Source organism: Athene noctua, chromosome 5 (assembly GCF_965140245.1).
Source record: "Athene noctua chromosome 5, bAthNoc1.hap1.1, whole genome shotgun sequence".
Taxonomy (NCBI): Eukaryota; Metazoa; Chordata; class Aves; order Strigiformes; family Strigidae; genus Athene; species Athene noctua.
Window position 1 is genome coordinate 67,846,690 of NC_134041.1, and position 25,429 is coordinate 67,872,118.

At 66.1% G+C, this 25,429-nt stretch overlaps 2 long non-coding RNA genes across 4 annotated transcripts; both read left to right on the forward strand.

The window, feature by feature from the left end:
* Window positions 1-407: 407 nt before the first annotated feature.
* On the forward strand, window positions 408-2,616 carry LOC141960468 (uncharacterized). Of its 2 annotated transcripts, none has more exons than XR_012633639.1 (3): window positions 408-520; window positions 866-1,016; window positions 2,431-2,616. It is a non-coding gene; the product is annotated as an uncharacterized LOC141960468 (long non-coding RNA). The 2 variants fall into 2 exon arrangements; XR_012633640.1 differs by having other exon boundaries at window positions 869-1,016.
* A 14,718-nt stretch (window positions 2,617-17,334) lies between these two features.
* LOC141960469 (uncharacterized) lies at window positions 17,335-19,567 on the forward strand. Of its 2 annotated transcripts, none has more exons than XR_012633642.1 (3): window positions 17,335-17,471; window positions 17,820-17,967; window positions 19,382-19,567. It is a non-coding gene; the product is annotated as an uncharacterized LOC141960469 (long non-coding RNA). The 2 variants fall into 2 exon arrangements; XR_012633641.1 differs by having other exon boundaries at window positions 17,336-17,471; window positions 17,817-17,967.
* Window positions 19,568-25,429: the final 5,862 nt, after the last annotated feature.

The window sequence follows — 25,429 nt, forward strand, 5'->3', positions numbered from 1 at the left end:
GCCGCGCGTGTCCGTTCCTGCCCCGGGGATGCCGCCGGCTGCGCCCAGCTCGGGCTGGCGTGGGGTGTCTCTGCCCGGCCTGGCGCTTCTCACGGCTCGGGGGCCAGAAGGGACGGGCGGAGCCGAGCCTTCCCGGCCGCGGGCAGCGGGGCGGGAGCCGCCGCGGCTGGAGCTGGAGGGGCCGGAGAAAGGGAAGGAAGGAGAACGTCAAGGGCATGTGGGCAGCAGCCGCCTCGCCCTGCAGGAGGAGAGCGCCTGCCTCTCCGGGTGAGCGAGGAGCCCTCTGCACAGTCCGCAGCGGGCCGGACCCAGGCGCGGAACGGCCGCGGAGCGAGCGAGCGAGGCTGCGTGTGTCGGAAGCCACGTCTTGTAAGAGCCGAGAGACACCCGCGTATTCTTTTAGGGGGAGGTCAGCCGGGCGAGTGGAGTTTCAGAAGAAGAGGAGGGGCAGGAGGAAGGAAGGAGAAAGAAGCATCTGACCTGTCCAGTTCTCCCGGCAGTGCCGGGAGCGAGAGCCGCGGTGAGTCCCGGGCCCTCGGGGCCCTGTCGCCCCCCTTGTATGTCCCAGTCCCTTCCCGCCCTTCTCTTTCCCATGCTGTGATTTTTTTTTTCTTCTTCTCTATATCTTTTCTTTCTTTTCTTCTGCCTTGCTCCCCCTTTCTCTCTCACTTTCTCTCTCTTGTCTTGCTGCTCCCTTTTCTTTTTCTGTCTGCACTTCTGACTGCTTGTTCTGTACCTTTTGCATCACTCCTCAGTCCATTTCTCTCTCGATCCTTCCGTTCTGCTCCTCACTTCTCGGTTTCTCTCTCTTTCCTCTGTCCTACTCCTGCACGTAGTGTGTGATTGAATGAGGTTCTGTGTCTAGCAGGCCTCATCTCGTAAGAGCTGTGAGACACCTACATATTCTCATAAGTGGAGGACAGCCAGGCACCTGGAGCTGTAGAAGAGGAAGGGAGAAGGCAAACAGAAGGAGGAGTCTGACCTGTCAAATTCTCCTGGCAGCGCGGAGAACTGCAGTAAGTCCCGAGCTCTTGGGCCCCTCTCATCCCTCTTGTGTGGCCTGGTCCCTCCCTGTCTTTCTCCTAGACTCCTCTCTTTCTGGTGCTGCTCAACTTTTTTTGCTCACCTGTATCTTCCGTCTTGCTTGGAGCATCTCCCTGTCCCCATCTTGTAGGTCTTCCCTTTCTCTGCCCTGTACCCTGCCGCTCTTGTTGCCTTTCTCCATCCCTCTCTGTCCAGCTCCCTGTTCCTATTGATGCCCCTTTCTTCTTCCTGCACCCGCTGCTATTCCCTGCGATCTCCATCTCTCTCTTTCCTGCTCCCTGTCCCCCGTTTTTCATTCCTACCTCCGTCCCTCATAGACTGTCTGGCCTTTTTCCTCGGTGTCTTTCTCTCTGGCTGACTCCCTTCTGCTGTTTTTCATTTCCTCCCTATCCATCTTGTTGCCCATCGCTCTTTTGTCTTCTCTCTCTCCATGTGTCGCTGTCTGTCTTCCAGTCACTGTTCTTTAATTCCTCCCTCTTCCCTGTAGCTTGCTGCTATTTTTTTTTTTCCCTGTTCTCCATCATGCTCTGTCGGGTGCCCTGTCCCTGTTTATCAATTCCTCCCTCTGCCCTGCGGTCTGTCTCTTTTCACCATTTAATTTTTGCCTCGCTCTCTCTCTGTCTGGCTCCTTGTGCCGGGTCTGTGAATTCCTTCCTCTGTGCCCCGTACCCCCTGTGATCTTTGCTGCTTTGTGGCCTGTTTCTGGCTGGCGCTCGTGTTACTATTCAGTAATTCCTCTCTCGATGCCTTGTAGTCTGTTGCTTTTGTCTTTTCTCCATCTCTCTGTCTCTGTTTCCCCTGTTTTAGAATACACCCCCCCACCCCCACCCCCCTTCTTTCTGTATGCATCAGGATTAGTTTTTGGCTCCAGGTCTCTTTTTTTCTGTGTCTCTGTCCCTGTTTCCTAATTCTTCCTTCTCTGCCCTGTCACATGTAGCGATGTGATTTGTTTTGTGTTCCTTCCCATGGTTTGCTGTCCTGACTCCCCATCGCTGTTGCTTTTTCCTCCCTCTGTGCCCTGTTCTCTGGAGCTTTTTGGTCTTTCTTCCATCTTGCTTGGTCTAGCTCCCTGCTCCCCCCCTTTTTTTTTTTCCCCTCCATGTCTGTTGTGCCACCCATCCCAGCTTTTTTTTTTTCTGCATCTCTATGCTGCTCCTCGTCCTTCTTTGTTGGTTTCTGTCCTGCTCCTCCTCCTTCTTTCTGCTGCCTGTTTTCTTCTCTCCCTGCTGCTTTTTTTTCTGCATATCCACGTTGGGTTCCCTGTCCCCATCCTCTCACCGCCCCATTGCTCATCTCTTGTTTTCTCTCTACCCCTGTACTAGTCAGCTAGCTGCCACCTTTCTTCTGTCTTCTTGTGTCCTGCATCTTGCTCCTCATGTTTGGCAGTTTCCAGCTCTGCCCTGCAGCTTGTTGCTCCAGGAACCGACTGACTGTTCCCGGCTGGACTGAGGAGCGTGGCTCCGGGAACAAGCGCCAAGGTGTGCCAGGGGCAGGGGCAGCATTAGGGGCCCTGAGCCCCGGAGCAGACTCACTCCCTTCTGGGACTTGTTCTGTGTGTGACTGAATAAACACTTGCTGGCTGCCGGCTGCCTTTTGTGCTTCCTTTGCCCCAGGTGAGGGGCTGGGAGGGGTGATGATGCTCTGTGGGGGTGGGTGATGGCCTCCAGCTGTGGGCTGGGGCTGGAGGGGCCCCAGGTGTGGGCAGTGAGGCTGATGGCAGCGGCCCCTCCCTGTAAAGGGCTTGCTCCGGGTGGAGGGGCGGGTGCTGCTGTTAAGAGCAAGGCAGCCGTCGGAGGGGTCGGTGTCAACCAAGGGAGGAGCAGAGCAGTCGCTGAGCATTGCTGGGCCCTGGCTGCACCGAGGGAGAAGGTGAGTGGAGCCGTGCCATCAGCTGGCAGCTCCTGGGGAGGATGGCGGTGCCTGCAGGGTGGCAGCGTTGGAGGTGGTGGCAGGGGCTGCCCCGAGCCGGTGGTGAGGCTTCTGGGTGCACTGGTGGGGGTTCGGAGGGGTGAGCAACGGTGTTGCTGCAGGGTCAGAAAGCAGAGAAAACTGCCTCTCGCAACCCAGCGGGAGCTGTGGTCCTGGCGTGTGGGGTTTCTGGCCAGCCGCGTTGGTTCCCTGGGTCACGCTGGGATGCGGGGTCTTACAGCGCTTGGCGTGCAGGCGGCCGTGCCGCGTTGGCCAGCGCGTGCCAGGAGCTGTAGGTTCTGCAGACTCGGCTGCCAGGCAGCCGCACCGCTCGTGGGCGCCCGTAGCGCGGCGCAGTCCTCGCTACCGCCGCGGCCCCTGTGGCGCAGCACGAGGGATAGTTTTGTTGCCGCTTTCACGTGGGTTCCCGGGGGCTTCCAGCTGCTCCCCACCAAGCGTCGTGCCCGTTCCTCGAGAGCGTGTGCGCAGTGACGTGCCGCTCGGCCGCCGCTCGCGCGGGGGGTGGCGCTCGCCCGCGCTCACCGCCGCTGCCTGGCAAACGCCACACGGTGCTGTCGGTGGGCGACACAGAGGTGGCCCCGTGCCCCACGCTGCCGCCCGCCAGCAACGTCAGTGCGATGCTCCGATGCCCGTGGGGGGGTGCGGCCACGCTCGGTGCCCCCTCCTGGTAAGGAAATGCCGCCGCCGCCCCACGTCACGCTGCCGGCGGGCGCTCGGTGCGCGAAGGGCAGGACTGCAGCGCCGGCCCCGCACAGGTGTGCGGCACCGCCAGAGCCGCCTTCCTGCTGCCGCAGCGTGAGGCTTGCTGGGCGTGATTCCTGGTGGTGGGCGAGGGCCGAGGCCGCCGGTGAGGCCGGCCCGCCCCTTTGGCAGGTGTGGGGGCCCCTCCTGCCCGCTGGCCACACGGCAGCGGTGGGGCAGGAAGCTTCACACCGCCTGCTGTGTCAGGCCTCGGCTCTCCTGGAGGTGAACCGGGCCGGGGGAGCCCCAGGGAGTTACCCGAGGGCTGGGACAAAGGCAGAGGGGAAGAAGATGGGTGTCCCCCGGGGGTTGGTGCCGGGTGCCTCCCCAGCTTGCCAGAGCTCCCCTTGAGCTGGCACTGGCCTTGCCCGCACCGTGTCCTGGCCCCAGGTCTCGCACCTCTACCCTGAATCCCGTCCCGTAGCCCCAGGTCACCCCCGAGCCCCGCGGGGATGGCGGCAAGCCGGCCCTTGGCGCCTCCGCAGGAGCCCCTGTGGAAGGGGGGCTCCGGCCAGGGGCGATCTACGGGAATAACGGCAGTCGCTTCACCTTCTCCCAGAGGCCTCACCGGGGCCGCGCTTGCCTGTTCCTTCCCTGGGGATGCTGTCGACTGGACCCACTTCAGAACTGTGTGGGGTTCTCTGCCTGCCCTTGTGCTCCTCGCAGCAGAGAGGTGAGAAGGGACAGGCCCCTGGGACGTTTTCTGGCTGTGGACAGGAGCTGCCACAGCTGAAGCTGCAGAGGCCTGAGAAAGGGAAAGAAGAAAATCAAGGGCATGTGGGCAGCAGCTGCCTTCCACTGCAGGAAGAGAGAGCCTGCCTCTCTGGGCGAGGCAGGAGCCCTCTGTACAGTCCACAGCGGGCCGGACCGCCAGCGTGCGATCAGGGTCCGTGCGCGTCACCCAGAGCGCGGTACGGCCGCGCAGCGTGCGAGCGAGGCCACACGTGCAGGAAGCTGCGTTTTGTAAGAGCCGAGAGACACCCGCGTGTTCTTTGAGGTGGAGGGCAGCTGAGCGACTGCACCTCCAGAAAAGGAAGGGAGGAGAGAAGGAGAAAGAAGGGTCTGAATTGGCAAATTTTTCCTGGCAGCGCTGAGAGCGACAGCTGCGGTGAGTCGCGGACCCTCGGGCCCTGTTGCCCCTCTTGGACGTTTTGGGCTGTCCCCTGGCCCCCTCTCTATCCCATGCTGCTATGATTTTTGTTGGTTTTTTCTTCCCTGTACTTCTGCTCTCGTTCGTTCCTGCTCCCACTCCCTCTTGTGTCTTCTTCTAGCTCTCCCTTTTTCTTTCTTCCAGATGCTTGGTCCTGCTCTCTCTCCTTCCTTTGTTTCATCCTCCCTTTCTCTCCTGTAACCTAGCGCTGTTATTTTCCTTGTTCAGTTCTTGTTTCAGATCGGCTTTGGGGTCTCTTTTTGCCCACAGCTTTCTCTGGCCAGTTCCCAGGCATTGTTATCCTCGGCGAGCCTGTCTGCCGCTCCATGTGCCTGCCTGCCCATTTCCCTCCCTCCTGGTAATCCCGCCTCTACGCTGTGCCCGAGCTCAGGCCGCCCCTGCTCCTGTATCTCGGCTTTCGGCACGCCCCCGGCGCTTTCGGCACGCCCCCGGCGCTTTCGGCACGCCCCCGGCGCTTTCGGCACGCCCCCGGCGCTTTCGGCACGCCCCCGGCGCTTTCGGCACGCCCCCGGCGCTTTCGGCACGCCCCCGGCGCTTTCGGCACGCCCCCGGCGCTTTCGGCACGCCCCCGGCGCTTTCGGCACGCCCCCGGCGCTTTCGGCACGCCCCCGGCGCTTTCGGCACGCCCCCGGCGCTTTCGGCACGCCCCCGGCGCTTTCGGCACGCCCCCGGCGCTTTCGGCACGCCCCCGGCGCTTTCGGCACGCCCCCGGCGCTTTCGGCACGCCCCCGGCGCTTTCGGCACGCCCCCGGCGCTTTCGGCACGCCCCCGGCGCTTTCGGCACGCCCCCGGCGCTTTCGGCACGCCCCCGGCGCTTTCGGCACGCCCCCGGCGCTTTCGGCACGCCCCCGGCGCTTTCGGCACGCCCCCGGCGCTTTCGGCACGCCCCCGGCGCTTTCGGCACGCCCCCGGCGCTTTCGGCACGCCCCCGGCGCTTTCGGCACGCCCCCGGCGCTTTCGGCACGCCCCCGGCGCTTTCGGCACGCCCCCGGCGCTTTCGGCACGCCCCCGGCGCTTTCGGCACGCCCCCGGCGCTTTCGGCACGCCCCCGGCGCTTTCGGCACGCCCCCGGCGCTTTCGGCACGCCCCCGGCGCTTTCGGCACGCCCCCGACGCTTTCGGCACGCCCCCGACGCTTTCGGCACGCCCCCGACGCTTTCGGCACGCCCCCGACGCTTTCGGCACGCCCCCGACGCTTTCGGCACGCCCCCGACGCTTTCGGCACGCCCCCGACGCTTTCGGCACGCCCCCGACGCTTTCGGCACGCCCCCGACGCTTTCGGCACGCCCCCGACGCTTTCGGCACGCCCCCGACGCTTTCGGCACGCCCCCGACGCTTTCGGCACGCCCCCGACGCTTTCGGCACGCCCCCGACGCTTTCGGCACGCCCCCGACGCTTTCGGCACGCCCCCGACGCTTTCGGCACGCCCCCGACGCTTTCGGCACGCCCCCGACGCTTTCGGCACGCCCCCGACGCTTTCGGCACGCCCCCGACGCTTTCGGCACGCCCCCGACGCTTTCGGCACGCCCCCGACGCTTTCGGCACGCCCCCGACGCTTTCGGCACGCCCCCGACGCTTTCGGCACGCCCCCGACGCTTTCGGCACGCCCCCGACGCTTTCGGCACGCCCCCGACGCTTTCGGCACGCCCCCGACGCTTTCGGCACGCCCCCGACGCTTTCGGCACGCCCCCGACGCTTTCGGCACGCCCCCGACGCTTTCGGCACGCCCCCGACGCTTTCGGCACGCCCCCGACGCTTTCGGCACGCCCCCGACGCTTTCGGCACGCCCCCGACGCTTTCGGCACGCCCCCGACGCTTTCGGCACGCCCCCGACGCTTTCGGCACGCCCCCGACGCTTTCGGCACGCCCCCGACGCTTTCGGCGGGCGGGAACGCCGCGCGCCGACGTGAGGGGCGGAGCTTTCGCCTGAGGCGAAGGGCGGGAACGGCGCGCGCAGCAGTGAGGCGCCGCGCGGCCGCCTGAGAGGAGCGGGAGCGGCGCCCCCGGAAAAGGCTGCTCGGCGATCGGCGCCGCCTCGGCGGGGACCTCATCGGCTCGGCTCGGCTCGGGGCGGGCGGGGGTGGACCCGAGTCGCCTGTGGGGGGGCGAGCGCCATTGTCTGAGGGGCTCAGGAGAGTCCTGGACCCGCCAGGCGCGGCAAGGTGCCTGGAGCAGACGAGTGCCCGGCGCAGTCGTCCCTGCAGGAAGTGCTGGAGCACCGGCTCTGGTGAGAAAAGCCGATCTGTGAGGTTTTTTTCGGGGGGGAAGGGGGGGTTGGAGGGCGGCCGGGGTTCGGGTGGTGCTGTGGGCACTTCTCGTCGGGGACAGGCGTCCTTCTCAGACCTGACGGCACACTACTGCCCTTGCAGCAGCTGGTGGCGGAGAAGGGAGAGATGTCCACTGCGTGTGGAAGGACCTGCGAGGCAAGAGCGAGCGGGAGGAGCAGCGGAAGAAGTCTGGGCAGCAAGAGGAAAGAGAAGGGCGCTCTGAACAAAGCGCCGCTGTGAGGGGCGGAGCGGTCGCCTGAGGGGGACCTGCCCGGGGAAGGGGCGAGCAGGAGTCGAACCTGCCTGGGGAAGTACCGGATCGACTTGGGAACAGGGGGGGGGGGACGGGACGGGAGGCGCCTTGGAGAGGGGGTCGGTGTCGTCGCCTCGGCGGGGGGGGGGAGCAGTGTCGTCGCCTCGGCGGGGGAGGGGGGGGGAGCAGTGTCGTCGCCTCGGCGGGGGAGGGGGGGGGAGCAGTGTCGTCGCCTCGGCGGGGGGGGGGGTGGAGCAGTGTCGTCGCCTCGGCGGGGGGGGGGGTGGAGCAGTGTCGTCGCCTCGGCGGGGGGGGGGGTGGAGCAGTGTCGTCGCCTCGGCGGGGGGGGGGGTGGAGCAGTGTCGTCGCCTCGGCGGGGGAGGGGGGGGGAGCAGTGTCGTCGCCTCGGCGGGGGAGGGGGGGGGAGCAGTGTCGTCGCCTGGTGGGGGGAAGTGGGGTGGTGTCATCACCTGGCGGGGGGAGTGTCGTCAACGGCGGGGGGTGGGGGAGCGGAGCTTCCTCAGGACCGGTGAGAGGGGACTGGAGCTGCCTGAGGAGGGACGGCCATCGCCTCAGGGGCGGTGGAGGGTCCAAGCCTCGCTGAACGCGGCCAGGAGCCCGGAGGAGAAAAGCGCCCGTCGTAGACATCCCTGCAGGAAGTGCTGGAGCATGGACTGGGTGAGGAAAGCCAATCTGTGAGTTTTTTTCGCGGGGAGGGGGGATGGTGGTGGTGGTGGGAGGGCGGCCGGGGTTCGGGTGGTGCTGTGGCCAGCTCTCGCCGGGGACCAGCATCGCTCTCGGACCTGACGGCATCCTCCTGCCCTTGCAGCAGGCTGCGGAGCGGCGTGGAGGTCTCCGTCCTGTACCGCTGCAGGCCAAGAGGGAGCGGGACGAGGCGCGGAGGAAGTCTGGGCAGCAAGAGGAGGAAGGAGAAGGGCGCTCTGGGCAAAGGGACCTCCCTGTCACCGGGGCTGTGGTCGCACCAGCGTGTCGCCAAGACGTTTGGTGCCCTGACCGGCTTTGTGCCGGGTGACCCCCCTGTAAGCAGGGCTCGGGTCTTTGGGTTTTTGCCGGCCTTTTGCCACGTCACCCCGTGGTCAGGCTGCCGGGCAGGTGGCAACCCTCTAAGGGGGGTGAGCGGCGCCGTCTCTGCGGCCGGGGCGGGAAGCGGAGCTCCTGAAGCACGCCGTGGTGGTGAGCCGCAGCCAGGCCGGCCGGCCTGTAACTTGGGCGCGGGGGGGGGCCTGGCAGCGGGGCCGGGGCCTCTGCTCTGTCCTCCGGGTGGGGGAGCTGGCGCCTGGCTGCGCCTTCCTTCCGAGCACCAGCTCCTCGAGAAGCAAGACAAGGCATCGTGAAGGAGCTGCGAGGCCAGAGCGAGGGAGAGGAGGAGCGGCGGGCTGAAGAGAGGGCTGGGGGGAGAGGGGGGAGCTCAGGGCAAAGGGGCCTCCCCACGGCACCGTTGCCGGCACCTTTGGTGTCCTGGCCGGCGCTGCGCCGGGTGACCTCCCTGTAAGCAGGGCTCGGGTCTCTGGCCTTTTGCCCCCTTGCCCCGACGGTTTGGCTGCCCGGAGAGAGGGGCGACCCTGTAAGGAGAGAGCGGCACCGTCCCCGCACCGAGGGGCAAATGGGGCTCTCTGGCCCCCAAGCCCGCCCTGTAGGCAGGGGAGGGCTGTTTCCCCGGCCCTGGCGGCTTTCTGCCTGCTGGCGGCCTGGCCAGCGTGACCCCCTGGAGTCGGGGCGCGTCGCGGCACTTGTCCCTTGGTCCCCCGCGAAGGCCCGTGGCACGTTGAGTCCCTCTGGGCTCCGTGCGTCCGGGGGGGCAGGTCCGAGGCTCTGCTCTCTTGCTCGCGGGAGGGGACGGCTCCCCAGACATTGGCTGCACAGAGCTCGCTCTCTCTCCTGGGAAGTTTTCTTTCCCCCTGTCCGTGTCCGTGTGCCTGCCTGTGTCCGCGTCGGTACGAGTGAGCGAGTGAAGGAGCTTCTTGTTTAGGCCCCTGTTGAAATCGCTGCAGCGTACTTAGCTTAAACTTCCCGGGAGGGAAAGAGGGGCTCCGTGCAGCAACAGGGGGTCGGTCCCCGCTGAGCCCGCGAGCGGAGGGCGAGTCCCGGCTGGCCCCTCCTTTCCAAGGACAGAGCCAAGCCGCATGACCCGCCCGCTCTCTGGGCCTGGGTGGCTGCCTGTCCTGCTGGCGACCTGCCAGCGTGCCAGCCCCGTACTCGGGGCGAGTGCCACGAGCCGTGGAGCCCTCTGACCCGACGGCCCTGTAAGCAGGGTTGTGCCCGTCCCCCGCCCTCGGCAGGAGGAGCGGGTAGCGAGCGGGCGTCTGCGGCCCCCGGCCTTCAAGGGCAAAGGCTCGGCAGTTGTGTCCCCTTCACCGAGAACCGCGGTAGCCTCTAGAAACGCAGGGAACGGCCCTGAGCCAAGTACCTGCCCCAGAGTCCTCGAGACCCTCCCAGAGTTGCCCAGGACGCTCTTGTCCCACAGCAGCCGTGGGACAGGGAGGGCCCTTTGCCTGCAGCCCCTTTCTCTTTCCCCGGTTTCAGCGTGCCGCTCCTCCTCTCGCTTGCCCTCGCCTCGTAGTTTCTTCCGCAGGCCACGGATGCCTCTTCCTTCTTCCTTCTCCGGGAGCTGGTGCCTGGAAGGACGGCGCGGTCGGGCGCCAGCTCCTCTGCCTGGACGACGGGGAAGCCGGCCGCCTGAGGGACCTTCCCTCAGCGTGCTCTGGCCCCCGGCCCTCTATCCTCCCTCCTGCCCCCTGCCCCGGCCTGAGCCGCCTCAGACCCCATTTTCTCACCTGGTGGTGCCCGGCGGCCTGGGGGCTTAAAGCATAGAGGGAGAGGGGACAGGGGTACGGCAGGGCAGGGGGAGATTTAGGGGGACAGGCAGCACGGGTGGGCCTCAGCCGCCAGCCCCTTGCAACCAGCTGCTCCGCAGTGACGCGGCAGCTTCTCCCAAGCGATGAGGAACCCCCCTCGGGAAGTTCTGCTTCCCCAGCCCCCAGAACCTCTTGGGAAATGGCCGCTGCTGCCGATTCACCTGCCTTCAGGGCAGACAGCGCCCAGCACTCTCGATAGTGCTTGGCTGGCGCCTTGTGTGGGGTGGCGGCCCTGTTAGCGGGGTGCGGGTCAGGGCGCCCCTGTAGCGGAGAGGAGGGGCCTCGTGGGCCTTTGGGACCGGGGCTGCCCTGTAAGTTGGGGCCTGGCCCGTGCCCTGCAGTCCCGGGCACTTTGCAGTCCCGGCAGCGGCTCGAGCCCCCTGTAAGCAGGGGCGCAGCCTCGGTGGCCACCGTTTTGCATGCCCAGCTCCATTTGCCCAGAGTGCCCGACTCCGAGCCCAGCTCCAGCGCCGGCCGCGACTCCACGTGTGGCAGCACCGGAGCACCGATTGGGTAAGAAAAGCCGATCTGTGAGGTTTTTTTTTTTGGGGGGGGGTATAGAGGAATAGTGGTGTGGGAGGGCGGCCGGGGTTCGGGTGGTGCCGTGTCAGGCTCTCGCCGGGGACCGTCGTCCCTCTCAGGCCTGACGGCACCCTCCTGCTCTTGCAGCACTTGGTGGTGGAGAAGGGAGAGACATCCACCGCATGCGGAAGGCCGTGCAAGGCAAGGGTTAGCAGGAGGAGCAGCGAAGGAAGTCTGGGCAGCAAGCGGAAGAAAGAGAAGCGCGCTCTGGGCAAAGCGCCGCTGTGAGGGGCGGAGCGGCCGCCTGAGGGAAAGGGGAGCGCAAGTCGGCGCTGCCTCAGCAAGAAATGGATCGACTCGGGGCCGAGGGATTGGAGCCACCTTGGCAGGGGATCAAAGCTGCTGCAGGGTGGGGGGCCAGTGCCGTCGCCTAGGAGGGGCAGCAGACCTGCGTCAGGGCGCATGGGGGGGGACTGGAGCTGCATGAGGAGGGACCGCCATCACCTCAGGGGCTGAGGAGGGTCCAGGCCCTGACGGACGCTGCCAGGAGCCGCCGGACGCTGCCAGGAGCCCATTGCAGATGAGAGCCTGTCACGGTCCCTGCACGAAGCACTGGAGCACCGACTGGGTGAGGAAAGCCGATCTGCGAGGTTTTTTCGCGGGGTGGGTGGTGGGAGGGCGGCCGGGGTTCGGGTGGTGCTGTGGCCAGCTCTCGCCGGGGACCAGCATCGCTCTCGGACCTGACGGCATCCTCCTGCCCTTGCAGCAGGCAGCGGAGCAGCGTGGAGGTCTCCGTCCTGTACCGCTGCAGGCCAAGAGCGGAGGAAGTCTGGGCAGCAAGAGGAGGCAGGAGAAGGGCACTCTGGGCAAAGGGACCTCCCTGTCACCGGGGCTGTGGTCGCACCAGCGTGTCGCCAGGACCTTCGGTGCCCTGGCCGGCTTTGTGCCGGGTGACCCCCCTGTAAGCAGGGCTCGGGTCTTTGGGTTTTTGCCGGCCTTTTGCCACGTCACCCCGTGGTCAGGCTGCCGGGCAGGTGGCAACCCTCTAAGGGGGGTGAGCGGCGCCGTCTCTGCGGCCGGGGCGGGAAGCGGAGCTCCTAAAGCGCGCCGTGGTGGTGAGCCGCAGCCAGGCCGGCCGGCCTGTAACTTGGGCGCGGGGGGGGGCCTGGCAGCGGGGCCGGGGCCTCTGCTCTGTCCTCCGGGTGGGGGAGCTGGCGCCTGGCTGCGCCTTCCTTCCGAGCACCAGCTCCTCGAGAAGCAAGACAAGGCATCGTGAAGGAGCTGCGAGGCCAGAGCGAGGGAGAGGAGGAGCGGCGGGCTGAAGAGAGGGCTGGGGGGAGAGGGGGGAGCTCAGGGCAAAGGGGCCTCCCCACGGCACCGTTGCCGGCACCTTTGGTGTCCTGGCCGGCGCTGCGCCGGGTGACCTCCCTGTAAGCAGGGCTCGGGTCTCTGGCCTTTTGCCCCCTTGCCCCGACGGTTTGGCTGCCCGGAGAGAGGGGCGACCCTGTAAGGAGAGAGCGGCACCGTCCCCGCACCGAGGGGCAAATGGGGCTCTCTGGCCCCCAAGCCCGCCCTGTAGGCAGGGGAGGGCTGTTTCCCCGGCCCTGGCGGCCTTCTGCCTGCTGGCGGCCTGGCCAGCGTGACCCCCTGGAGTCGGGGCGCGTCGCGGCACTTGTCCCTTGGTCCCCCGCGAAGGCCCGTGGCACGTTGAGTCCCTCTGGGCTCCGTGCGTCCGGGGGGACAGGTCCGAGGCTCTGCTCTCTTGCTCGCGGGAGGGGACGGCTCCCCAGACATTGGCTGCACAGAGCTCGCTCTCTCTCCTGGGAAGTTTTCTTTCCCCCTGTCCGTGTCCGTGTGCCTGCCTGTGTCCGCGTCGGTGCGAGTGAGCGAGTGAAGGAGCTTCTTGTTTAGGCCCCTGTTGAAATCGCTGCAGCGTACTTAGCTTAAACTTCCCGGGAGGGAAAGAGGGGCTCCGTGCAGCAACAGGGGGTCGGTCCCCGCTGAGCCTGCGAGCGGAGGGCGAGTCCCGGCTGGCCCCTCCTTTCCAAGGACGGAGCCAAGCCGCGCGGTCGTAGCACGGCCGACGCGTGACCCGCCCGCTCTCTGGGCCTGGGTGGCTGCCTGTCCTGCTGGCGACCTGCCAGCGTGCCGGCCCCGTACTCGGGGCGAGTGCCACGAGCCGTGGAGCCCTCTGACCCGACGGCCCTGTAAGCAGGGTTGTGCCCGTCCCCCGCCCTCGGCAGGAGGAGCGGGTAGCGAGCGGGCGTCTGCGGCCCCCGGCCTTCGAGGGCAAAGGCTCGGCAGTTGTGTCCCCTTCACCGAGAACCGCGGTAGCCTCTAGAAACGCAGGGAACGGCCCTGAGCCAAGTACCTGCCCCAGAGTCCTCGAGACCCTCCCAAAAGCGCCCAGGATGCTCTTGTCCCACAGCAGCCGTGGTGACAGGGAGGGCCCTTTGCCCGCAGCCCCTTTCTCTTTCCCCGGTTTCAGCGTGCCGCTCCTCCTCTCGCTTGCCCTCGCCTCGTAGTTTCTTCCGCAGGCCACGGATGCCTCTTCCTTCTCCGGGAGCTGGTGCCTGGAAGGACGGCGCGGTCGGGCGCCAGCTCCTCTGCCTGGACGACGGGGAAGCCGGCCGCCTGAGGGACCTTCCCTCAGCGTGCTCTGGCCCCTGGCCCTCCCTCCTGCCCCCTGCCCCGGCCTGAGCCGCCTCAGACCCCATTTTCTCACCTGGTGGTGCCCGGCGGCCTGGGGGCTTAAAGCATAGAGGGAGAGGGGACAGGGGTACGGCAGGGCAGGGGGAGATTTAGGGGGACAGGCAGCACGGGTGGGCCTCAGCCGCCAGCCCCTTGCAACCAGCTGCTCCACAGTGACGCGGCAGCTTCTCCCAAGCGATGAGGAACCCCCCTCGGGAAGTTCTGCTTCCCCAGCCCCCAGAACCTCTTGGGAAAGGGCCGCTGCTGCCGATTCACCTGCCTTCAGGGCAGACAGCGCCCAGCACTCTCGATAGTGCTTGGCTGGCGCCTTGTGTGGGGTGGCGGCCCTGTTAGCGGGGTGCGGGTCAGGGCGCCCCTGTAGCGGAGAGGAGGGGCCTCGTGGGCCTTTGGGACCGGGGCTGCCCTGTAAGTCGGGGCCTGGCCCGTGCCCTGCAGTCCCGGGCACTTTGCAGTCCCGGCAGCGGCTCGAGCCCCCTGTAAGCAGGGGCGCAGCCTCGGTGGCCGCCGCTCTGCATGCCCAGCTCCGTTTGCCCAGAGTGCCCGACTCCGAGCCCAGCTCCAGCGCCCGCCGCGACTCCACGTGTGGCAGCACCGGAGCACCGATTGGGTAAGAAAAGCCGATCTGTGAGGTTTTTTCGGGGGGGCGGGGGTATAGGGCTGTGTGAGGGCGGCCGGTGTTCAGGTGGTGCTGTGGCCAGCTCTCACCCAGGACCGTCGTCGCTCTCAGACCTGATGGCATTCTCCTGCTCTTGCAGCAGTTGGTCGTGGAGAAGAAGGGAGAGACATCCACCGCGTGCAGAAGGACCTGCGAGGCAAGAGCGAGCGGGAGGAGTAGCGGCAGCGGTCCGGCAAAGAGGCGAGAGAAAGCCCTCCTGGGCAGGGGATCTCCCTGTCACCTGGGCTGTGGTCGCCTCCAGCGTCCCTGCCCCTTTGGGGATGTTTTCTTTGCCTCGTGAGCAAGTACTCAATCAGATGCTTTCTCCAACTGCGTGTTCCCCATTTAGCTCCTTTTCTGCCCAACTCGGCTTTAACCGCTGCCTGCCACGTGGCGCTGCGCGTGGGATTTTAACCTTTGGCAGCCGCTGGAATGTTTGCGGCGTGTGTTGGTCCTGGCTGCTTGCAAGGGGACTCTCGGGGTGAAGCGCTAAGGCTTGGACAATAGGGCCAAGCCAGAGTTGACTTGTAGACGAGTCCTGTGTATTTTGTAACTGTTAACCATTGTGCTAACAGGTATTTTACTAAGTGATAACCAACCACCTATTCCGATGTAAAAAGTGGAAGTATCGAAGCCTGAACAACAGGCCCTGAGCCGAAGCTGCTCACTCAGTATGTCATCGTTAGTGAAACAGGTGTGGAAGACGTGGCTCTCTTGAATGTACATTTATCTTTCTTTGTGTGGGGATAAAATAACCGGGTCGTGGAGACCGTAGTCTGGCCCTGTGGCCTGACGTGAGCCCTTGCACCTAGTCTGCCTGGGTAAGCAGAGGAGCTCCCTTAGCTTCTCCCCTGAGCCCTGGCCAGGCTCCGGGGGAATCTAATGTGAGATTGAAACCAGATATTTCCGCTCCAAACCAAGGTGCCAGCTCTTCTGGCTTGCCGATTTTGGGGTATAGAAGGGTGGACCCGCTCACAGCGACTTTGGAGGCCTCACCTACGGGTGGACGCACCGCGTAGGGTTTCCCACTTGCCGGGAAAGGCTCTGCAAACCCTCGCTGTAACCGGGGCTGCCTGCGGGTCTGGGTGATGGCAACGGGTGCAGGTGCTGAGGGATCTTTTTTAATCGCTGTTCCCTCTCTCTCAGGCAGTCAGGATTTGATGCGTTACCCTGTATTTTCCTGTCTGTGTGAGTGCACTATTCCGTCTTTCCTGACTGCGTGTTTTCCATATTCTTCTGTTATTTAGTTATTTCTAATAAAATACGCCTGCTCCTTTCACTCCGGTGTCTGAGTTGAATTGATATCCCTAATCAGCAAAACGGGGGGAGATGAGGTGGCGCTTTCCAGAGCCGAGGTCGGTGTCGGTTTGGCTTTGGGCTGAGCTGTAGCCGCCGCGGCGCTAGTTCCTGGCAAGGGGACGGACGGGGGAGCTGTCGGGGCCAGAGCTGCCGTAAATATAATCAGACAGCTTGCTCGGGTTCTCCAGCTCCTAGCGTACGCTCCAGAAGAGCGGCTGAACGCGGGCAGAAATGTTCCTGGATTTATCTGGGTTTTTTTAAAAAACTATTTCTGCTATCACCAGGATTTGAAAAACTAAATTGGATAAATGTGAGTTTAGGAAAAATATCTAACAATACGTGTGCTTTTAATAGTTACTGTACTGGTCTCCCAGGGACCGAAGTTACGCTGTTTCGTCCTTAAAACAACTCTGCGCTCCCGTGTCGCGTTGTCACAGGCTTTCCTCCCCCTTCCACCCGTCCGAAGAGCCCTGAGGCTGCTCTGACCGACACTTCGGTCACCCCGCTGAGTTCTGGGTCACAAGGCGAGACTGCGCTGCCCTGCGCTGCGGCCGTGCCGGAGCTCCTCCCTCTCCGGGGGGTTATAAGATTTGGCAGCGTTGGTCCCGTCGGCCCGCGCACCGGAGCGGTCTCGCCCAGCGGCTGCTCCCGCTGCCCGGGGAAGGTTCCCCCGGCGGGGAGAGGCGACCTGCGGCGTGCGGCTGCGCCGGGCGGCCCCCGGAGTGCGCGTGCGCGGCGGCGGCCCCGCGACCGGAGGACCGGCGGCCCATAGAGCGCGAGCTCGGAGGAGCGACGGGCATCTCCGGCGTTTATTAACGGTGCTGGTCGCTATAGTTACCGGGGGGGGGGGAGCGTGGGCCGGGCCGGAGGAGCCGCAGGGGCGGGCAGGGAGGCTGCAGGCAGCGACCCCTCCCTGTCCGGGGCCGGTGCTGGAGGAGGAGCCGGTGCGAGCCGAGGCAGGAGCGGGGCCGGGCGGCTGCGGGGAAAGGTGCGGCGGGACCGGGGGCGGAGGCCGCTCCGCGTCGGGGCCGGGCGGCGGCGGCGCTGCCCGGAGCCGCGCGGGGCTGCGCTCGGCCGGGCTTCCGGGTGCGCGGGCGGCGCGGCGGGAGCCGTAGTCAGGTGCAGGGGGCTTCCGGTCGGCCATGTTGGCTCCCCGGGGCACGCCGGGAGCTGCAGTTTCTGCGCTCTCGGTTCCCCGCAGCTGCGGCGCTGGCGGGCGCGCGCGGCACGGCACAGCCCTCGGTACCGGCGCGGCCCCGCGGCGCGGCCCGAGACGCGGTTTTGTGGCGGTTTCCCGCGGGCTGCCCGCGGCTCCCCGAGACGCGGTGTGCCCCCGGCCCGGGGGTGCGCATGCGCGGCGGCGGCGTCTCCCGGGAGTGCGCGTGCGCGGCGGAGGTGAGTGTTGGGGCTGCGGCCGGTCCGGTCCGCGGCAATAAGGGTCCCTGCCGCCTCCGTGCCCCCTCCCGAGGCCGCGCTGGGGCCGCGCGTGTCCGTTCCTGCCCCGGGGATGCCGCCGGCTGCGCCCAGCTCGGGCTGGCGTGGGGTGTCTCTGCCCGGCCTGGCGCTTCTCACGGCTCGGGGGCCAGAAGGGACGGGCGGAGCCGAGCCTTCCCGGCCGTGGGCAGCGGGGCGGGAGCCGCCGCGGCTGGAGCTGGAGGGGCCGGAGAAAGGGAAGGAAGGAGAACGTCAAGGGCATGTGGGCAGCAGCCGCCTCGCCCTGCAGGAGGAGAGCGCCTGCCTCTCCGGGTGAGCGAGGAGCCCTCTGCACAGTCCGCAGCGGGCCGGACCCAGGCGCGGAACGGCCGCGGAGCGAGCGAGCGAGCGAGGCTGCGTGTGTCGGAAGCCACGTCTTGTAAGAGCCGAGAGACACCCGCGTATTCTTTTAGGGGGAGGTCAGCCGGGCGAGTGGAGTTTCAGAAGAAGAGGAGGGGCAGGAGGAAGGAAGGAGAAAGAAGCATCTGACCTGTCCAGTTCTCCCGGCAGTGCCGGGAGCGAGAGCCGCGGTGAGTCCCGGGCCCTCGGGGCCCTGTCGCCCCCCTTGTATGTCCCAGTCCCTTCCCGCCCTTCTCTTTCCCATGCTGTGATTTTTTTTTTCTTCTTCTCTATATCTTTTCTTTCTTTTCTTCTGCCTTGCTCCCCCTTTCTCTCTCACTTTCTCTCTCTTGTCTTGCTGCTCCCTTTTCTTTTTCTGTCTGCACTTCTGACTGCTTGTTCTGTACCTTTTGCATCACTCCTCAGTCCATTTCTCTCTCGATCCTTCCGTTCTGCTCCTCACTTCTCGGTTTCTCTCTCTTTCCTCTGTCCTACTCCTGCACGTAGTGTGTGATTGAATGAGGTTCTGTGTCTAGCAGGCCTCATCTCGTAAGAGCTGTGAGACACCTACATATTCTCATAAGTGGAGGACAGCCAGGCACCTGGAGCTGTAGAAGAGGAAGGGAGAAGGCAAACAGAAGGAGGAGTCTGACCTGTCAAATTCTCCTGGCAGCGCGGAGAACTGCAGTAAGTCCCGAGCTCTTGGGCCCCTCTCATCCCTCTTGTGTGGCCTGGTCCCTCCCTGTCTTTCTCCTAGACTCCTCTCTTTCTGGTGCTGCTCAACTTTTTTTGCTCACCTGTATCTTCCGTCTTGCTTGGAGCATCTCCCTGTCCCCATCTTGTAGGTCTTCCCTTTCTCTGCCCTGTACCCTGCCGCTCTTGTTGCCTTTCTCCATCCCTCTCTGTCCAGCTCCCTGTTCCTATTGATGCCCCTTTCTTCTTCCTGCACCCGCTGCTATTCCCTGCGATCTCCATCTCTCTCTTTCCTGCTCCCTGTCCCCCGTTTTTCATTCCTACCTCCGTCCCTCATAGACTGTCTGGCCTTTTTCCTCGGTGTCTTTCTCTCTGGCTGACTCCCTTCTGCTGTTTTTCATTTCCTCCCTATCCATCTTGTTGCCCATCGCTCTTTTGTCTTCTCTCTCTCCATGTGTCGCTGTCTGTCTTCCAGTCACTGTTCTTTAATTCCTCCCTCTTCCCTGTAGCTTGCTGCTATTTTTTTTTTTCCCTGTTCTCCATCATGCTCTGTCGGGTGCCCTGTCCCTGTTTATCAATTCCTCCCTCTGCCCTGCGGTCTGTCTCTTTTCACCATTTAATTTTTGCCTCGCTCTCTCTCTGTCTGGCTCCTTGTGCCGGGTCTGAGAATTCCTTCCTCTGTGCCCCGTACCCCCTGTGATCTTTGCTGCTTTGTGGCCTGTTTCTGGCTGGCGCTCGTGTTACTATTCAGTAATTCGTCTCTCGATGCCTTGTAGTCTGTTGCTTTTGTCTTTTCTCCATCTCTCTGTCTCTGTTTCCCCTGTTTTAGAATACACCCCCCCACCCCCACCCCCCTTCTTTCTGTATGCATCAGGATTAGTTTTTGGCTCCAGGTCTCTTTTTTTCTGTGTCTCTGTCCCTGTTTCCTAATTCTTCCTTCTCTGCCCTGTCACATGTAGCGATGTGATTTGTTTTGTGTTCCTTCCCATGGTTTGCTGTCCTGACTCCCCATCGCTGTTGCTTTTTCCTCCCTCTGTGCCCTGTTCTCTGGAGCTTTTTGGTCTTTCTTCCATCTTGCTTGGTCTAGCTCCCTGCTCCCCCCCTTTTTTTTTTTCCCCTCCATGTCTGTTGTGCCACCCATCCCAGCTTTTTTTTTTTCTGCATCTCTATGCTGCTCCTCGTCCTTCTTTGTTGGTTTCTGTCCTGCTCCTCCTCCTTCTTTCTGCTGCCTGTTTTCTTCTCTCCCTGCTGCTTTTTTTTCTGCATATCCACGTTGGGTTCCCTGTCCCCATCCTCTCACCGCCCCATTGCTCATCTCTTGTTTTCTCTCTACCCCTGTACTAGTCAGCTAGCTGCCACCTTTCTTCTGTCTTCTTGTGTCCTGCATCTTGCTCCTCATGTTTGGCAGTTTCCAGCTCTGCCCTGCAGCTTGTTGCTCCAGGAACCGACTGACTGTTCCCGGCTGGACTGAGGAGCGTGGCTCCGGGAACAAGCGCCAAGGTGTGCCAGGGGCAGGGGCAGCATTAGGGGCCCTGAGCCCCGGAGCAGACTCACTCCCTTCTGGGACTTGTTCTGTGTGTGACTGAATAAACACTTGCTGGCTGCCGGCTGCCTTTTGTGCTTCCTTTGCCCCAGGTGAGGGGCTGGGAGGGGTGATGATGCTCTGTGGGGGTGGGTGATGGCCTCCAGCTGTGGGCTGGGGCTGGAGGGGCCCCAGGTGTGGGCAGTGAGGCTGATGGCAGCGGCCCCTCCCTGTAAAGGGCTTGCTCCGGGTGGAGGGGCGGGTGCTGCTGTTAAGAGCAAGGCAGCCGTCGGAGGGGTCGGTGTCAACCAAGGGAGGAGCAGAGCAGTCGCTGAGCATTGCTGGGCCCTGGCTGCACCGAGGGAGAAGGTGAGTGGAGCCGTGCCATCAGCTGGCAGCTCCTGGGGAGGATGGCGGTGCCTGCAGGGTGGCAGCGTTGGAGGTGGTGGCAGGGGCTGCCCCGAGCCGGTGGTGAGGCTTCTGGGTGCACTGGTGGGGGTTCGGAGGGGTGAGCAACGGTGTTGCTGCAGGGTCAGAAAGCAGAGAAAACTGCCTCTCGCAACCCAGCGGGAGCTGTGGTCCTGGCGTGTGGGGTTTCTGGCCAGCCGCGTTGGTTCCCTGGGTCACGCTGGGATGCGGGGTCTTACAGCGCTTGGCGTGCAGGCGGCCGTGCCGCGTTGGCCAGCGCGTGCCAGGAGCTGTAGGTTCTGCAGACTCGGCTGCCAGGCAGCCGCACCGCTCGTGGGCGCCCGTAGCGCGGCGCAGTCCTCGCTACCGCCGCGGCCCCTGTGGCGCAGCACGAGGGATAGTTTTGTTGCCGCTTTCACGTGGGTTCCCGGGGGCTTCCAGCTGCTCCCCACCAAGCGTCGTGCCCGTTCCTCGAGAGCGTGTGCGCAGTGACGTGCCGCTCGGCCGCCGCTCGCGCGGGGGGTGGCGCTCGCCCGCGCTCACCGCCGCTGCCTGGCAAACGCCACACGGTGCTGTCGGTGGGCGACACAGAGGTGGCCCCGTGCCCCACGCTGCCGCCCGCCAGCAACGTCAGTGCGATGCTCCGATGCCCGTGGGGGGGTGCGGCCACGCTCGGTGCCCCCTCCTGGTAAGGAAATGCCGCCGCCGCCCCACGTCACGCTGCCGGCGGGCGCTCGGTGCGCGAAGGGCAGGACTGCAGCGCCGGCCCCGCACAGGTGTGCGGCACCGCCAGAGCCGCCTTCCTGCTGCCGCAGCGTGAGGCTTGCTGGGCGTGATTCCTGGTGGTGGGCGAGGGCCGAGGCCGCCGGTGAGGCCGGCCCGCCCCTTTGGCAGGTGTGGGGGCCCCTCCTGCCCGCTGGCCACACGGCAGCGGTGGGGCAGGAAGCTTCACACCGCCTGCTGTGTCAGGCCTCGGCTCTCCTGGAGGTGAACCGGGCCGGGGGAGCCCCAGGGAGTTACCCGAGGGCTGGGACAAAGGCAGAGGGGAAGAAGATGGGTGTCCCCCGGGGGTTGGTGCCGGGTGCCTCCCCAGCTTGCCAGAGCTCCCCTTGAGCTGGCACTGGCCTTGCCCGCACCGTGTCCTGGCCCCAGGTCTCGCACCTCTACCCTGAATCCCGTCCCGTAGCCCCAGGTCACCCCCGAGCCCCGCGGGGATGGCGGCAAGCCGGCCCTTGGCGCCTCCGCAGGAGCCCCTGTGGAAGGGGGGCTCCGGCCAGGGGCGATCTACGGGAATAACGGCAGTCGCTTCACCTTCTCCCAGAGGCCTCACCGGGGCCGCGCTTGCCTGTTCCTTCCCTGGGGATGCTGTCGACTGGACCCACTTCAGAACTGTGTGGGGTTCTCTGCCTGCCCTTGTGCTCCTCGCAGCAGAGAGGTGAGAAGGGACAGGCCCCTGGGACGTTTTCTGGCTGTGGACAGGAGCTGCCACAGCTGAAGCTGCAGAGGCCTGAGAAAGGGAAAGAAGAAAATCAAGGGCATGTGGGCAGCAGCTGCCTTCCACTGCAGGAAGAGAGAGCCTGCCTCTCTGGGCGAGGCAGGAGCCCTCTGTACAGTCCACAGCGGGCCGGACCGCCAGCGTGCGATCAGGGTCCGTGCGCGTCACCCAGAGCGCGGTACGGCCGCGCAGCGTGCGAGCGAGGCCACACGTGCAGGAAGCTGCGTTTTGTAAGAGCCGAGAGACACCCGCGTGTTCTTTGAGGTGGAGGGCAGCTGAGCGACTGCACCTCCAGAAAAGGAAGGGAGGAGAGAAGGAGAAAGAAGGGTCTGAATTGGCAAATTTTTCCTGGCAGCGCTGAGAGCGACAGCTGCGGTGAGTCGCGGACCCTCGGGCCCTGTTGCCCCTCTTGGACGTTTTGGGCTGTCCCCTGGCCCCCTCTCTATCCCATGCTGCTATGATTTTTGTTGGTTTTTTCTTCCCTGTACTTCTGCTCTCGTTCGTTCCTGCTCCCACTCCCTCTTGTGTCTTCTTCTAGCTCTCCCTTTTTCTTTCTTCCAGATGCTTGGTCCTGCTCTCTCTCCTTCCTTTGTTTCATCCTCCCTTTCTCTCCTGTAACCTAGCGCTGTTATTTTCCTTGTTCAGTTCTTGTTTCAGATCGGCTTTGGGGTCTCTTTTTGCCCACAGCTTTCTCTGGCCAGTTCCCAGGCATTGTTATCCTCGGCGAGCCTGTCTGCCGCTCCATGTGCCTGCCTGCCCATTTCCCTCCCTCCTGGTAATCCCGCCTCTACGCTGTGCCCGAGCTCAGGCCGCCCCTGCTCCTGTATCTCGGCTTTCGGCACGCCCCCGGCGCTTTCGGCACGCCCCCGGCGCTTTCGGCACGCCCCCGGCGCTTTCGGCACGCCCCCGGCGCTTTCGGCACGCCCCCGGCGCTTTCGGCACGCCCCCGGCGCTTTCGGCACGCCCCCGGCGCTTTCGGCACGCCCCCGGCGCTTTCGGCACGCCCCCGGCGCTTTCGGCACGCCCCCGGCGCTTTCGGCACGCCCCCGGCGCTTTCGGCACGCCCCCGGCGCTTTCGGCACGCCCCCGGCGCTTTCGGCACGCCCCCGGCGCTTTCGGCACGCCCCCGGCGCTTTCGGCACGCCCCCGGCGCTTTCGGCACGCCCCCGGCGCTTTCGGCACGCCCCCGGCGCTTTCGGCACGCCCCCGGCGCTTTCGGCACGCCCCCGGCGCTTTCGGCACGCCCCCGGCGCTTTCGGCACGCCCCCGGCGCTTTCGGCACGCCCCCGGCGCTTTCGGCACGCCCCCGGCGCTTTCGGCACGCCCCCGGCGCTTTCGGCACGCCCCCGGCGCTTTCGGCACGCCCCCGGCGCTTTCGGCACGCCCCCGGCGCTTTCGGCACGCCCCCGGCGCTTTCGGCACGCCCCCGGCGCTTTCGGCACGCCCCCGGCGCTTTCGGCACGCCCCCGGCGCTTTCGGCACGCCCCCGGCGCTTTCGGCACGCCCCCGGCGCTTTCGGCACGCCCCCGGCGCTTTCGGCACGCCCCCGACGCTTTCGGCACGCCCCCGGCGCTTTCGGCACGCCCCCGGCGCTTTCGGCACGCCCCCGACGCTTTCGGCACGCCCCCGACGCTTTCGGCACGCCCCCGACGCTTTCGGCACGCCCCCGACGCTTTCGGCACGCCCCCGACGCTTTCGGCACGCCCCCGACGCTTTCGGCACGCCCCCGACGCTTTCGGCACGCCCCCGACGCTTTCGGCACGCCCCCGACGCTTTCGGCACGCCCCCGACGCTTTCGGCACGCCCCCGACGCTTTCGGCACGCCCCCGACGCTTTCGGCACGCCCCCGACGCTTTCGGCACGCCCCCGACGCTTTCGGCACGCCCCCGACGCTTTCGGCACGCCCCCGACGCTTTCGGCACGCCCCCGACGCTTTCGGCACGCCCCCGACGCTTTCGGCACGCCCCCGACGCTTTCGGCACGCCCCCGACGCTTTCGGCACGCCCCCGACGCTTTCGGCACGCCCCCGACGCTTTCGGCACGCCCCCGACGCTTTCGGCACGCCCCCGACGCTTTCGGCACGCCCCCGACGCTTTCGGCACGCCCCCGACGCTTTCGGCACGCCCCCGACGCTTTCGGCACGCCCCCGACGCTTTCGGCACGCCCCCGACGCTTTCGGCACGCCCCCGACGCTTTCGGCACGCCCCCGACGCTTTCGGCACGCCCCCGACGCTTTCGGCACGCCCCCGACGCTTTCGGCACGCCCCCGACGCTTTCGGCACGCCCCCGACGCTTTCGGCACGCCCCCGACGCTTTCGGCACGCCCCCGACGCTTTCGGCACGCCCCCGACGCTTTCGGCACGCCCCCGACGCTTTCGGCACGCCCCCGACGCTTTCGGCACGCCCCCGACGCTTTCGGCGGGCGGGAACGCCGCGCGCCGACGTGAGGGGCGGAGCTTTCGCCTGAGGCGAAGGGCGGGAACGGCGCGCGCAGCAGTGAGGCGCCGCGCGGCCGCCTGAGAGGAGCGGGAGCGGCGCCCCCGGAAAAGGCTGCTCGGCGATCGGCGCCGCCTCGGCGGGGACCTCATCGGCTCGGCTCGGCTCGGGGCGGGCGGGGGTGGACCCGAGTCGCCTGTGGGGGGGCGAGCGCCATTGTCTGAGGGGCTCAGGAGAGTCCTGGACCCGCCAGGCGCGGCAAGGTGCCTGGAGCAGACGAGTGCCCGGCGCAGTCGTCCCTGCAGGAAGTGCTGGAGCACCGGCTCTGGTGAGAAAAGCCGATCTGTGAGGTTTTTTTCGGGGGGGAAGGGGGGGTTGGAGGGCGGCCGGGGTTCGGGTGGTGCTGTGGGCACTTCTCGTCGGGGACAGGCGTCCTTCTCAGACCTGACGGCACACTACTGCCCTTGCAGCAGCTGGTGGCGGAGAAGGGAGAGATGTCCACTGCGTGTGGAAGGACCTGCGAGGCAAGAGCGAGCGGGAGGAGCAGCGGAAGAAGTCTGGGCAGCAAGAGGAAAGAGAAGGGCGCTCTGAACAAAGCGCCGCTGTGAGGGGCGGAGCGGTCGCCTGAGGGGGACCTGCCCGGGGAAGGGGCGAGCAGGAGTCGAACCTGCCTGGGGAAGTACCGGATCGACTTGGGAACAGGGGGGGGGGGACGGGACGGGAGGCGCCTTGGAGAGGGGGTCGGTGTCGTCGCCTCGGCGGGGGGGGGGAGCAGTGTCGTCGCCTCGGCGGGGGAGGGGGGGGGAGCAGTGTCGTCGCCTCGGCGGGGGAGGGGGGGGGAGCAGTGTCGTCGCCTCGGCGGGGGGGGGGGTGGAGCAGTGTCGTCGCCTCGGCGGGGGGGGGGGTGGAGCAGTGTCGTCGCCTCGGCGGGGGGGGGGGTGGAGCAGTGTCGTCGCCTCGGCGGGGGGGGGGGTGGAGCAGTGTCGTCGCCTCGGCGGGGGAGGGGGGGGGAGCAGTGTCGTCGCCTCGGCGGGGGAGGGGGGGGGAGCAGTGTCGTCGCCTGGTGGGGGGAAGTGGGGTGGTGTCATCACCTGGCGGGGGGAGTGTCGTCAACGGCGGGGGGTGGGGGAGCGGAGCTTCCTCAGGACCGGTGAGAGGGGACTGGAGCTGCCTGAGGAGGGACGGCCATCGCCTCAGGGGCGGTGGAGGGTCCAAGCCTCGCTGAACGCGGCCAGGAGCCCGGAGGAGAAAAGCGCCCGTCGTAGACATCCCTGCAGGAAGTGCTGGAGCATGGACTGGGTGAGGAAAGCCAATCTGTGAGTTTTTTTCGCGGGGAGGGGGGATGGTGGTGGTGGTGGGAGGGCGGCCGGGGTTCGGGTGGTGCTGTGGCCAGCTCTCGCCGGGGACCAGCATCGCTCTCGGACCTGACGGCATCCTCCTGCCCTTGCAGCAGGCTGCGGAGCGGCGTGGAGGTCTCCGTCCTGTACCGCTGCAGGCCAAGAGGGAGCGGGACGAGGCGCGGAGGAAGTCTGGGCAGCAAGAGGAGGAAGGAGAAGGGCGCTCTGGGCAAAGGGACCTCCCTGTCACCGGGGCTG